Here is a 15,160-nt window from a genome sequence, read left to right as displayed (position 1 = left end):
AGCCTAAACTGCATAGTGAGACTCTGTCTCAATCAGTCAATCAATCAACCAATCAACCAACCAACCAACCAATCAATCAATCCATGGACCTTACAGAGGTCTGGGTTAAAAACTAGACAGACCAATAACTAATAATGATATTGAATCAACTGAAGCAGTATCAAAAGTTGACTCCACAAAGGGCACCAAGTCTAGATTTTTATTTTTAATTTTTAATTTTTTGCCTTTTTGAGACAGGGTCTTACTGTGCAGTTTAGGCTGGCCTTGAGCTCACTTTGTAGCGCAGGCTGGCCTCAAACTCGCAACAATTCTCCTACCTCAGCCTCCTAAGTGGTGGAATTACAGGCGTGTGCCACCATGCCAATTTAAATCTAGAGTTTTAAAAGTATTTTTAAAATTTTGAAATAGTCTTAGAGTTAAAGAAAAGTTACAAAAAATGGTGCTGAGAATTCCTGTCAATCCTCACCCTGTTTTCCCTATTGTTAATAATTCTCTACTGTTAACAATTCATGTAACTGCAGTACAGGGATTAAAACCTGGAAATTAACATTAGAATAATGACCAAAAAAATCACAAACTTACAGAATTTTACAAGTGTTTCAACTAAGGTCCACTTCCCGTTTTGGGCATTCAGTCTAGGATCCCAAACTACATCTCATGATCATATCCCCTTAATCTCCTATTGGTAACACTGCCTCAGTGTTTTCTTGTTTTTTATGAAAAATGCTGGGAACTGATTTTTTAAAAATGCCTCTCATTTGGCTTTGTGATGTTTTCTTATGATTAAATTGAGGTCATGAATTTTTGGAAAGAATAGAACATCATGTTTTGTTGTCCTTGGTGTATCTCACACCACTGAGGAATGTGATGTCAAGATATCTTGTGACTATTGACTAAGACTTATTAGTGCTGGGGAGAGATCTGGTCCTTAAAGCCTGCTTGGTGGCTGCAGGATGTGATACTCATTACACCGTATTCCTTTGCTCTGGGAAGAAGGGAGATTCACCTTAAGGCCAAGGGACCAAGTTTTTTTTTAAAATTTAAATGCTGAGAGTTAATCATATTCCTCAATTCATAGCTGATTGTCACTATTGGTTCACATGTAGCTGCTTGTTTTATGTCATTTTACTTTTACTTATTCATCTGCACCCTCCAATGCATCTGATACATGTGTTATTAAATATGTGTGTATCTTTATGAAGTACGTGTTGGGTTGTGGCATGTATGTAATCTTTATTCCTTCTCCACGGGCATAAAATCTTGGGCAAAAGTCTGGGCTAGTTTCTGGGATGTTATATAGACTACTTCTTCTACAGGACCTTAAGGGAATGTGCTGATGGATGGGGTATGCAACTTTATTGCATTTATGTGGTTTTCCATGCCCTTTGAAATATGATTAGCTCTCTTAAGGATCATAGACCCTTATGATACCGAGCTCATAAATAATTAAATCCCATTAACACTCCAGACTGAACCAAATTTAATTTATTTCAAGTTCTGAGTCTCAGTGGAGGAGGCCGCAGTTCACTGCTTTTGAAATAATAATATCAGTACCTTCTTCCATCTTCCTTTTGGTTAGTTTAAACAGTGAAGTATAGGGGATAAAAGAGAAGAAGTCATACATGTAAAGCTTATGTTAAAATATGGTATTTGCTAATTTTTTAAAAAAAATTTACAATCCAGAAAAGTAGAGAAAAGGATATAACATACTACATGCTTCCAAACTTTTGTCTTTAAAAAACAATCTAAGCAATGTTGAAACAGTATGTGAAAAGACACTAAGATTATAGGAAGAACATTACTGTGTCTATCCCTCAGTTTAAAACCTGGCAAATACAGTTGAAGTCACCTCCCTAACTCTTACCCTTCTGTTTTTGAGAAAGTGTTTTACTATGTAGCCCAGGCTGGCCTTGAACTCACAACAACCCTCCTGCCTCAGCCTCCTGAGTGCTGGGATTACAGGCATGCACTACCATGCCCAGCTGCCATCTGTTTTATTACATGATTAAAATTTTTGCTATGGCCAACAATGCTGCCATGAGCATTCAATTCTCTAGACTGTGGGAAATTTCTCTAGACTGTGGGACTGCCTACTGATAGACACAAAATGACAAACATTAAAACAACTAATCCTTATTTTCAGATCAACTTCAGTCTTAAATGTAGGTTAAAAAAAAAGCAAAAATCACAAGTGCTCATCTAGAGAAAAAGGAACCCTCCTATGCTGTTGATGGGAATGTAAGCTAGTATACCCACTATAGAAATCAGAATGGAGATTCTTCAGAAAACTAAAATTAGAAATTCCATTTGACCCAGCTATTGTCCTACTAGGCATCTTCCTGAGAGAGTTAAAGTCATCGTATTACAGTGATACATGCACACCCATGCACAACCCATAATAGCTAAATCTTAGAAGCAGCCTATATGTCCATCAGCAGAGGAATGGATAAAAAATGTGGTATTTATATATAATGTAATACTACTGTGCTATAAAGAAGGATGAATTCTTTATAGCAGAATAAAGGAAATCTAGGAAACTAGATGCACCTTGAAAACATAATGCTAAGTGAAGCAAATTAGACACACAAATATGGTTTCTGTCATATGAGGAAATCAAAGCATAAATAAAGAGCAAAGTAAAGGAAAGAAAATGTATATATAGATAATGGACTTCTACTCTGGCACAATGAAGATAAATTTGATTCATCTGTAGGAAAAGGGATGCATCTTGAGACCAGAAATTTAAGTGAAGTAAGACACACAGCTTAAATATTGTATGGTTTCTCTTATAGACGAAACCTGAAGTATAAATAAATTAAAGGGTAAGATAAAAGATGGATAATAGGAAACAGGGAGATAGAACTTTTAGAAAAGGTAAGGAGACCAAGAGCTTAAGGGAAGAGGGTAAGAAAAAGAATTAAGACATGATATGTACACACACTGACTCCCCACAACAAACTATAATTATTATGTACTGCGAACATATATTAAAAATAAAAGGCAAAAAATCCAGCCTCATTCTTTTTCTAGTTGTATAAAATCACAGCAAAATTGTTTGTAGAATATGTGATATTCCTGCCGAGACAGATTTGATAGTGATGAACAAACCTCATGTTCCATTAAAATCTATTATTTTGTATCTCTCAATGTAATTTTTGAACCCAAGGTAAGTTCACTAAATTGACAATCTCAACCCAACCATTTATTTGTGTGTGAACTTTGAAAAGAAAGTAAAAGGAGCAAATGAATGATACATAGCAGCAGAACAAAAAGAAAATCTCTACCTGCTGGTCTTCACATAGTTCAGAGGGGAAAAATCAGAACTAGGCATGTAGAATGCCCAGGAAACCAGAAGAATGCCTCTTTCAACATTTTCTGCAAAACTCTGAGTGGGGAGGTGCCCCCCTCGTCCTCTTAGCATACAACAAGGGCCCAACCTGCAGAGATAAGGGTTTGCGACCAGGATGCAGTCTGACAGTGTTGATGCAAATCCTCTTTTGCTCCCTGGATATCCTCTTCCTAATACCACTAGTACTAGTGCCACAACTGATACGACTCCTACAGCTAACCCTCATTTATCAGGTTTGTCCTCTGCCATTCGTACATGTGCTCTGCCCTCACCCAAACCTTCCAAGTTAATGCTCAGAACAAGCCAGCATGGAGAAATCATCATGATGTTCTTTGTGTAGAAGAAGAAGCTAAGGCACAAAGAAGTCAGAGGACTTGCTCAAGGTAGCACAATTAGTACTTCACAGCAGCCTGGAGCAAGGATTATGATCCATATCTGTGTATTCCCAGATCTCTCTGCCGCCAGACCAGTCTATTCTAGAGCTTAACTTCCTAGAAGCTTTGCCTCTCTGGCTCCAGCTCTCTGATAATACATAATAGTAATTACTGATACTCTTTGTTAGATAATGACTTGTTTTTGAGACAAGGTCTCACAGTGTAGTGCAGGCTGGCCTTAAACTCACTTACATGGCCCAGGCTGGCCTCGAACTCATGGTGATCCTCCTGCCTCAGCCTCCTGAGTGCTGGGATTACAGGCATGCGCCACCATGCCCAGATAGACAATGACTTTTATGAATACTGGTTAGTATCAAAAATAGAAGAAGATGAAAATTGTCTGTCATTTCCTCTATTGGGATATAATCACTATCGATTTATTGCTGTATTTCCTTCAAGCCTTTTTTCTTCTACACACTGGGTCAAATAGAGGTGGCACTCTTGTTCTGAAATCTGCTTTATTGAAATATAATTCACATATTATATAATTTGCCTACTTAAAAAAGCATGATTTCAATGATTTTTAATATCTTACAGTTTTACAACCATTATTGCAATCTAATTTTATTTTATTTATTTGTTTAGTTTTGGTACCAGGAATCAAACTCAGGACCTTGCTCTTGCCAGGCAGGTGCTTGTGCCGCTGAGCTATATTGCCAGCCCCCGTAACCTAATTTTAGACTGTCAGACTGGAGGTGGAGCTCAGTGACAGAGCACAAGCTTAGCATATAGAAAACATACATGTCAGGGACCCTGGGTTCAACCTCCAGTTCCATTCCCTGCCCCAAATAAACCACAACAGAGCCAAACAATTTTAGAGTATTTTTGTGATCCCAAAAGGCAGCCCCATAAACATACCTCACTCTCCTACCTTCCAGCTCTGGGAAACCACTAACCTAATTTTTTGCTCCTATAGATTGGCCTGTTTTAGACATTTTATACAAGAAGAATCATATAATATGTGGTCTTTTGTGATCAGCTTCCTAAACTCAGTATGTTCTCAAAGTTCATCTGTGACATAGGATGTGTCAGGCTCTCATCCCACTGGATGTTTTCCCATTGTACATATATAGCACACTTTGTTATCCATTCATCTGTGGATGGGCGTGGGTTGTTTTCATTTTTTGCCTCTTACCCATAAGGCTGCTATGAACATTCATGGGTAAGTATCTGTGTGGGCGCCTGTTTTCGTTTCTCCTATGAATGCAGTGTTGGCTCATATGGTAACTCTATGTTTAACTGTTTGAGGAACTTCTGCACTGTTTTCCAAAGCATTTGCATAATTTTCACATTCCCACCAGCCGTGTGTGAGTTCTGACTCCTCCACATCTTCATCAACATGATTTGCTGTCTGTCTTTTTGCTTTAGCCAATCCTGGTGGTTGTGAAGTGCTAGCTCACTGTGGTTCCGAGGTACATTTCCCTAATGACTAAGGATCCTGAGTGTCTTCACAGGCCCATTGGCCATTAGTGTATCTTCTCTGAAGAAATGTTTATTTAAATAGTTGGTCCATTTTAAAAACTGAACTTCTTATTTTCGAGTTGTAAGAGTTTTTAGCTCTTTCTCTTCCTTTTTCTCATTGCTTTTGCTTTCTTCTGCCACCATGAACTTCTGCCACTTCTGTCATGATCCATCCTGCCTTGGAGCCAGCCTATTATGGACTGAAACCTCTACAAAAGTGAGCTAAATAACCTTTCCTCCTTTAAAAAAATTTTTTTAAAAAAATATATACCCTGTGTATAAATCCCTATCAGATATTTGATTTGCAAACATTTTCTCTCATTCTGTCAGCTATCTTTTTCATTTTCTTGATGGTGTCATTTGAAGCACAAAATGTTTTACTTTTTATTTTTAGTGGAGTTTTTTGTTCATTTTGCAGCTAAAGTACTGAATCCAGGGCCTTCTACATGGTAAGCAAGACCTCTATCACGGAGCTACACTCCAGCTCTATTTTTCTTCTTATTTTTTGTGGCACTAAAGACCTAACCTAGGGGTACTCTATCACAGGATTACATCCTCAACCTTCTTTTTCAAATTTTTAAACAGGGCCTTGCTAAATTTCTCAGGTTGTCCTTGCACTTGAGATCTTCCTGCCTCAACTTCTTGAGTAACTAGAATTATAGGTGTGAGCCACCATGCCCAGCTAGTGTTTTAATTTTGATGTAGTCCAATTTATCTAGTTTGTCTTTTGATGCAAGTGCTTTTTGCATTATATGTTGAAGAAGGCCAAGCCTTATTTTTAATAAAAAATATTTTAAAACAAAAATCCAAATCAGAATAAAATATTTAGTATTCAAACATTTTATATCACATTTTATCATGAACATTTTCACCTGAAGTATACCTAAAAGCTTTGTTAAAAAGCTAAATTTATTTTCCAGGAGAGTAACAATGATTAGTACATTGCTTATTGTTATCTTCAAAGCTAAATTTTTTGTTGTTGTTTTGAGAGCGGGTTTACTCTGTAGTCCAAGCTGACCTCGAACTCAAGGCAATTCTCCTGCCTCAGCCTCCAGAGTGCTGGGATCACAGGTGTGCACCACCACGCCCAGAAAAAGCTAAATTCTTGTTATTTGCCTTTATCAAACTTTTCAGAAACTTAGTGGCACTAGAAAAGAACTAGAGAAGCATTGCTGATAAGCAAAAAATCCCAAACAAGAAAATCTAAAAATTTAATTACATTGATAATATAATCACATCACAAAAATGTAGAAAGTAGAGAAAAGGAACAACAGTTCCTAAACTCTCATCACCCTAACAGCCTAGTGGGTATTTTCTTCGGGTATTTTTTTATTTTTATTTTTTATTTTTTTTTTGGTACCGAGAATCAAACCCATGACCTTGCACTTGCCAGGTAGGCGCTGTACCTGCTGAGCTATATCCCGGGCCTTGGTATGTTTTTTAAAAGGCATGTCTTTGAAGAATTGCGATCATATGGTATATTCAAATTTACATTCTGCTGTTAAAATTTAATCCACCATAAGATCTCTTCCTTGTTTCTCCCTAGTTTTCATAATGATCATGTTTACCACCTGCAGAATATACAAAATAAATGTATTACAATTTACATAATCTTTTATTAGATGTTTGGATAATTTTCAAGCTCCTTTCTCTTTTTTCTATTATTAATAATGCATGGGTGAAGTTTTTGCTTTCCACTTTTGGGATTATTTCCTCAGGATAAGTTCCTATAGCTGGAATTGCCAAATTGAGTTACACCCTTTCTGTGCCTCCCAACATATCTTGACAGATTACTTTCCAAGATGTCTGAATCACTTTAAAATGCTATTGGTGATGATTGATGATTGATGATGGTATTTTGGATATATTCTTTTAAAAATACTTTGCTAATTTGAATGGGGAAAAGGATTCCTTATTGTTTTAATTTGCATTTTATTTTATTACTACTTAGATTATACTCAAGTTAAACATCTATTTTTAGGTAGGACTTTCTAGTTTTACTTCTTTTTAAGTTTGCAGTTAATGCGAGGAACAGTCAGACCTGTCATATATTAAATATGCAGCTATCTACAGCTATATAAATACTAAAATATATACATCTATATATTTCGTGAGATCCTTACTTTTATGTTTTATTTCAATAGGAATTTATAACTTTGTCACAGAGATATAACTTCAATAAATTTCTTCCAAGCTTCCTGAATCAGGGTCTGTAAATTAGTGAAGTTTTTTTCCCTTCTAGGCAAAAGAAGGGCAAACGAGGTGAAAAGATAGTGAAAAACATATTCATGTAAGACAAGGTATTATTATGCCTTGATATTGTTCATATTAAAATTTTATGGCCAAGTTCCCATCATTTTGTATGCATATTTTAGTATGTAATTATTTTAAATATAGCCTATTATTTTAATTATCTCTAATTAAAAGCATTTTCACATATCAATGTATATTGAAATTTCTAGTGAAAGTCCCTTTCTAGTGAAAAGGGACTTTGAATTCCTTCTATTTTATAATACAGTCTCTAATTCTCTTTTTAAATTAATTTTATATGTAGGCAATAAGTCCCACAGTGATCCTCTAGATAAGCTATGAATTTAAAAACTAACTCACATTTTATTTTATTGTGCTACAAAAATAAATGTTAAAGAACTTTTCACTAAGTGTCTTTGCCTCCACTAAGTACCTTTCCTTTATCTGATTATTCACATGCTGCTTCCAGTGAATACTAACTGCTGCTATTTGGCATTCTACTTCATAGTGAGAAGGTGGATTCACCACATCCTAATTATCATTATTATTCCATTACCAAGTTGTCTTCAGAGACCACAAGAATGTGTCCTGTTATTTGTAGTTACACTCAATCATGGACTTAATGCACAATTAAGTCAAGTCATGAATATCCTGATCAGATGCCTTACTTGAAACACTGGAGTTAAGAAGGCGTTGGGAGCAATTTCAGAATATAATTTTTCTTCACTTCTTATTTGAAAAGCTTACAATCTAATATTCACTTATCTCCTACTCAATTTTGTCTCCTTCCTTTATACAGTATTCTCATTAATTTATTATTCTAGAACTGATTTAGGAAGTTCTCAAGGTGGGTACATATTTCAATCAAAATGAAGAAAAAGTCCACCATACTTATTGTGCTCTACTTCTCCTCCGTTATTGCATTCATCCCTCTGTGGTTGCTCCTTTCTTTCACTATTACTATCTTAATCTCATCAGGGTCCCCATTCCCACCTTACCCTCCTTCCTGGTATCCTTTAGACTTCTCATTTCCCCTTTGAGTGCCACCCCATAGCTAGCTAGCCACATCTCTAGTTTAATGGAACTTCATTTTTCTTAATCCCAAACTTTTTCACTGTAACATTTGGTGTTTTTATTTCCGTGCATTATCAAAGCAATTCATGCCCATTATAAAATCTGTAAAAGCATAACAGAGTGTGTGTGTGTGGGGTGAAACCACCTTTATTCCAACTTCCAGAGGTCACGACTATCAAATTATTGTTGCATTGCCTTCACATGGTTTTTCAGTTTAAATAAATCTTAAACAAATCAGGATCATAGTAAATATATTTTTTATCTAGTTTTTTATTTTACATTTGTCAGGAGAATTTCACCTCCACTTTTAGTAAATAATTTATCATTGAAGAGAAATTAGACTATCTAGAAAATAGGGATGAAGAAAATGTAACTCACCCATAATCACTTTTAATATTTTGATCTATTTTTGCTCTTTTTTCCCCTTAGGCATATTACACGTGTGTGTGTGTGTGTGTGTGTGTGTGTGTGTGTATGTGCATGCATGCTGGTGATCCAACCCAAGGCTCAGCAAATAAGAGGCAAGCATTCTACCACTGAGCCCTATCCCTATCCCTGCATATTACTTTTTGAAAATGGAAACAAAAACTAGGTCATTCTCTACACATATTTTATAAATTATGAAATGCTGTGTGAGAATCTCCAATGTTCACTCAACAAATACTCACTGATTAGTTAGGTCTGTAACCTTGGGGCCCACATCCAGGGATTGAACCAACCAAAGATCAAAAATATCTTTTAAAAATCATGTCTGTAGTGAACATGGATAGACCTTCTTGCTATTATTCCCTAGCTAATACACTATAACAACTACATGACATTTACATCACAGTCACTATTGTAAGTAGCTTAGAGAGGATTTAAAGTATATGCAAGTTACATGCAAATAGTAAGCCATTTTATAGAAGGGATGTGAGCATCCGTGGATTGCAATATTCACCTTGTGTGGGAAGAGAGTTGCTCGCGGAACAGATTCCATGGGAACCAAAGGAGGAAGGTACTTACCACGTTCTGGGTTTAGGGGCAAAATATAAACTGGTCAGAAAATGTCTTTGTCCATGAAAGCTTGGATTCCAGAGAAGGCATTAAACAAACAGATAAACAGACATAGTGCCCTTGGGATAACTGCTATGGAATAGAAGAAAGCAGGTCAGAGCTGGAGGCTAATTCTGGGGGTGCTTGCTCCTTTCTAAGGGTATGGTCAGGAAAAGGACAGAGCCTTGCAGCTCCAAAAGAAAACTAAATCCAAAGAAAAACAGTGTTATGTTTCTGGATTTTGTGTTATGTGTGGTATATTATTTGTGTTTAACTTATGAACTCTTTTTTATTCTAAATTTATATTGGCTTTTGTCTCTAATTTTGTATTATTTTTCTTAAAGCTCCCTAAAAATTGTATCCCTCTGGGTCTCAGGATTGGCAGCTCTATGAGGAGACTAGCAGAGAGAACTTTTTTTGTAGTACTGGAGATTGAACCAAGCACTCAGATACCTCCCCAGTCCTTTTGATTTTTCTTTATTTTGAAACAGTTTCCCCACATTGCTTAGGCTTGGGTGAACTTTTGAGCCTCCTGCCTTGGCTTCCCAGAGTGCTGAGATTACAGACATACAGCACTATGCCTGGTGAGGGAGATGTCACTTTTAAGGTAAGAATGACATTGGGTAGCAGTTCACTGTTGCAGACCAGAAGCCCAACCTTGTGTTGGAAAAGTCCAGAGCAGGTTCACACTTCAGAAACTCTGGCCAGGCTGGGATCTGGAGGCCCCAGATACATCTGAGATTGAGGCTGAAAATAAGATGGGTTGAATATGCGTGTAAGGAGATGTAATAGCCCAGATTCTGGTTGCTACCTCCTGTAGCTGAGTACTTGCCCTTCCCACCCCATCCGGGCTGAGGCAGCTTGATTCATGCAGACTCATTCTATGAGCTATTGTTATCAGTAATTTCCCTTCTTCAGACACCTCTTTTATTTTCTAACAACCTGGAGACTTCTGAAAATGAAATGTCTGCTTGCCTTCAGATAAGCCCCTCTGTGCTTTCATATGTTAGTTTGTTTCTTGAGTTAAAGAATTTTGAAACTCAGACCAATTTGTGCAGAAAGTGGATGATTAGAAGGCAGTCAGGAGATGACAGGAATTTAAGTCTGAGTCTTGCGGAGGCCTTAACATCCTGTTAGAGGAGACATCTGCTGGGAAGACTCCCAGTATTGGTGATAGGGCAACACCCCATCACCGATGCATTTTTTTTTTTGTTTTGTTTTTTGTTTTTTCTCCGGTACCGGGAACCGAACTCACGACCTTGCGCTTGCCAGGCAGGCGCTTTTGCCGCTGAGCTAAATCCCCAGCCCCCACTGATGCATTTGAAACATTATATTTTTCATGTGTGGCTCTTTCTGTGGTCCAGAGAAATAGTGGGGTCTGTCACTTGTTTTGCCAACTTTGAGTCTTACAGCCAGGATCTGTGTAGATGCATGGACCCTGTACTACATTGGTAATATGAATGGATGTACATAAATGGATTCCTATTGAATGTTTTTAGAAACAGTTTTCAGGAGAGTTAAAGGTAGCAATATATCATACATTATTTTTATTAGTTCATGTTTGCAGTACATAATGATCACATTATCACGAGGAATTTGTGTATGTACATAACACATCTTTATTTTGGGATGTCCTCTTTCCCTCCCCTCCCTCCAAAGCTCCTTCCCCTTCCCTTTTATAAAAGCTGTACTGCCATTTCCCCCTTCTTTTTTCCTTTAAACCCCTTCTCCCTTTACCTTTTCCCCATCTCTTGTTCTCCTTCCCATTTGAAAAAGTTCTTCCTACTTCCTAATATCTATCCTTTATTTTGCTCCTTATTTATATTTTAGATTTCTCACACAAGAGAAACAATGCAGTCTTTAAACTACATCAGAAATAATTTAACTTAATTGTAACAAAAAATTTCCAACATTTTAGAGAATAATTTTGAAAAAGCTTCCTCTGGATTTTTCCAACTTGTTCTAGTTGCTTCAGTACACATAAACATACTTGGTCACCCCTCAGTATTTTGAGGGATTGGTTGGAGGACCCAGCCATACCAAAATTTGTAGCTGTTCAAGTCCCTTATAAAAGTGGCATAGAATCTCCGTATGATCTACATGCGCCCTCCTGTAAATCGTCTCTGTGGTTACTTATGATACCTAATACAACATAACTGCTATGGAAATAGTTGAACTGTCTTGTTAGGGAATAGAGGCAGGAGAGAAGTCTGTGATGTCCAGTACAGACACAGCCATCACTGGTCTGACTAGGTTATGATTTGCTGTTGGTTGAATGTGAGACAGTCATCCTGGAAGGAAAGACATCTCACCTCTTCAGTCTTGCTGGTCATAGGAAAGAGGGACCTGGATCAAGTCAGAGGAAGGGGATGGCATCTCAGTCCTGCTACTCACCACCTTGGTGACACTGGACAAGTGACCTAGCCTGCTGAACTTTCCCTCTTCTCAGCCCCATGGGGTTGGGTAAGCATTTAATGAGGTAGGATTAAAGACTGCATGGGTTAAGACTTACTCTCCCAGGGGGAATTAGGTTGATTCACCACAGAAATGTGGCAGATGGAGTACATCCAGCCCTCAACAAAACATTTGATGTTGTCTTTCATTATGGATCAGTAGAGAGGCTGGGAGATGAATTGGATGCTGGGATAATTGGGCTAGGGACTTGGTCAACATCTGTGAACTGGTGGGTTGATGGAGAATTTCTACTGGTCTGCTACAGGATTCTAGGTTAAACTCTACCTTTTATGATGTTTTAATTCTTATCCAATTTCTAAGTGATATTAAGTTACAGATGGAAAATTTGGCAGAGAAGAAACAGCGCCTAAATTTCCTGGCAGGCTGAAACAAAAATAGATGAGTTTTCAAGATGAAATGTAACTGGAATAATTGTCTTATAATTCTACCAAAAATAAAACTTAGGGCTAGGAGTGGTGGTGCATGCCTGTAATCCCAGCACTCTGGGAGGCTGAGGCTGAGATAGTAGGATCCCAAGTTTGAGCTCAGTCTGGGCAGATTAGTGACTTAATGAAACTCTGTCTCAAGATAAAAAATAAAAAAGGACTAGGGAAGTGGTGGTGAATCTATGGCATGCGTGCCACAGCGGGCACACAAAGCCCTCTCTGTTGGCAGGCGAGCCAAGTTGCCCCAGCAGCTGAACCTTGGATAATAGCACACATAGGGGCAGTGCTGGCACCTTGTGATAAATAAGTGGGTTTTGGGTTGCAGTTTGGGTAACTGGTCTCTAAAACATTCACCATTTCTGGACTAGGGGATATAGCACAGTGCAAAGCCATGGTTTCATACCACTAGTCCCCAGTGCTAAAATCTTTAAAAAGTATCATCCCAAGAATTAGTAAGAGTTTATAATTCATAAATTTTTATAAAAAGGTAAATATTGGAAAGAAAACTAAAAATATCACAGGTCTTAAAAATAAGCATATTCTTTGAGCCAGGAAATCACCTCTGAAAATATGTATAACATAAATATGTCTGCCTTAGTATTAATTTACAATAGAGAATAACTATAAATAAAATATCCAGTGGTATAGATTTGTAATTAAGTGATAGGATTTATATAGGCTGGAGTACTCTACAGTCATAGTTCTTAATTGGGGGTAATTTTTTTTCCTCCAAGGGACATGTGACAAAATCTGCAGACAGTTTTGATATTCACAACCTGCCTCGGAGGGGCCAAGAGCTATGGCATCCGGAGATGTTGCCAAATGTCCTCTAATGTGCAGGAAAGCCCCCAGCAGCAAAGAACTATCTGGTGCAAAATGTCAGTAACACCTAGGCTATGAAACTCTGCTAATTTTGTTGAGAAAGACTACCTCATGATGTAAGAAAATACTCAATAGTCTGTAAATTTTTAAGAGGCTATAAATTGGTAAGCTTTCATTTTGTGTGCAAGTGAAAAAATATTCAGTAGTTATTGATGAAGATCAGAGTTAGTGATTTAAATTTTCTTCAGCCTGCTTTTCTGTACTTTTCAAGGTTTCTTTTAATATAGGTATTACCTTGAAAATCAGTGAAGAAAAATACTGCATGAAAATGAGCTATCAAGGATTGGTGGCAGTGTGAAAAGGTTTTGATGGATTTTATTGACAGTGAGCATACAGTCTTGGGTGAAACTAAGATATAAGATCTGGAACGAAGGGCTTATGGTCTTCTCTCCTCTGTGCAGGTCAGGTCTGATCTGGTTATCTGTGTTCAGGGACCCATATTTTATCAGGAATGGGGGATTTGCATAGTTACTTCTCCATGGGGGATATATAACTAAAACTCCCAGTGGGTGTCCAAAACCACAGCATACATAAATATATTTCTATGCATATGTACACATCATAAAGTTTAATTTATAAATTAGGCACAGTAAGAGATGAACCACAATAAGAGTAAAATAATTATAAATATTTACTACAATAAGAGTTATGTAAATGTGGTCTCTCTGACTGAAAATGTCACTGTGCTGTATTTGCCCTTCCTGTAAAGATGTGAAATGGTATAATGTCTCTGTGAAGGAGGTGAATAATGTAGGCACTGTGACATAGCATTAGGCTGCTATGTAACACAAGCTACTTGAATACAAGCATGCAGTACTGAAACAGTGGCTCAGATAATCACTGCTAATAAGTTGTTAACAGGTGAGTAGCAGATACAGCATGGACACACTGGACAAAGAGATGAGTCAGTCCTGGGTGGAATGGAGCTGAAAAGCAAGAGATTTTATCACTCCACTCAGAAGAGTAGGAACTTTAAAACTTAAGAATTATTTATTTCTCGAATTTTCTATGCAATGTTTTCAGACGATAGCTGACTTTGGATAAGTGATATCTTGAAAATGAACAAGGGTGGGGGATGACAAAGGAGAATACTGTGTTTACTCTCTGCCTGTTGTTCAGGGAAAATAACATGTTTCTGTATTAGTGCTTTTATAGAAATCATGATCTCAGCCTGGTTCAGTAGATGAGAAATTTCTCTTTGAGTAAGCTCGGATGACTCTTTGAGTGAATGCCTGGCCTTTCAGTTTCCCTCTTCCCTTACTGCAAGGTGTGGACAAAGGGTTACTTTGTTCCTATGATGGCTAGGAGAGGATCTAGATTTACTCCAGCAGAACCTGGTTCTCTTCTGGCCAGCCTTGCACCTGGAATGGTGGGGCTGAGGGCCACTGGTCCTGTTGGACGGTGTTACTGCTGTTTTTTTCTGGTCTCAACTGGGTACCACCTCACTCCCACTTGTGCTGTGCTCCTGAGCTGGGCCTATGATCTCCTTGGGGTCACACCCTTTGCCAAGGTCCTGGGCCAGACTCCCAGCCAACCTGGGTGTTCCTCTCAAGGGCTGGGAAGTCCTGGTGTTGGCCACGCAGGACGCAGGGCTGTCCTCCTCCTCCTGAGTTATTTATGTATGGCATGCTCTTGCTTCCCATGTGTAATTATTTAGGGAGCGTGGGAAAGTACTTTTTGTTTTAATGTAATTTCAAATTTATAAAAAGTTGCATATATCCTTTGCCCAGATTCATCATTTGTTCACATTTGGCCTTTTGTTTTTCTGCTTGTAT

This window comes from Chinchilla lanigera, unplaced genomic scaffold (assembly GCF_000276665.1).
Source record: "Chinchilla lanigera isolate Chin_1 unplaced genomic scaffold, ChiLan1.0 scaffold00026, whole genome shotgun sequence".
NCBI lineage: Eukaryota > Metazoa > Chordata > Mammalia > Rodentia > Chinchillidae > Chinchilla > Chinchilla lanigera.
The sequence above is the reverse complement of the archived record's forward strand: the minus strand, read 5'-3'. Positions refer to the sequence as shown.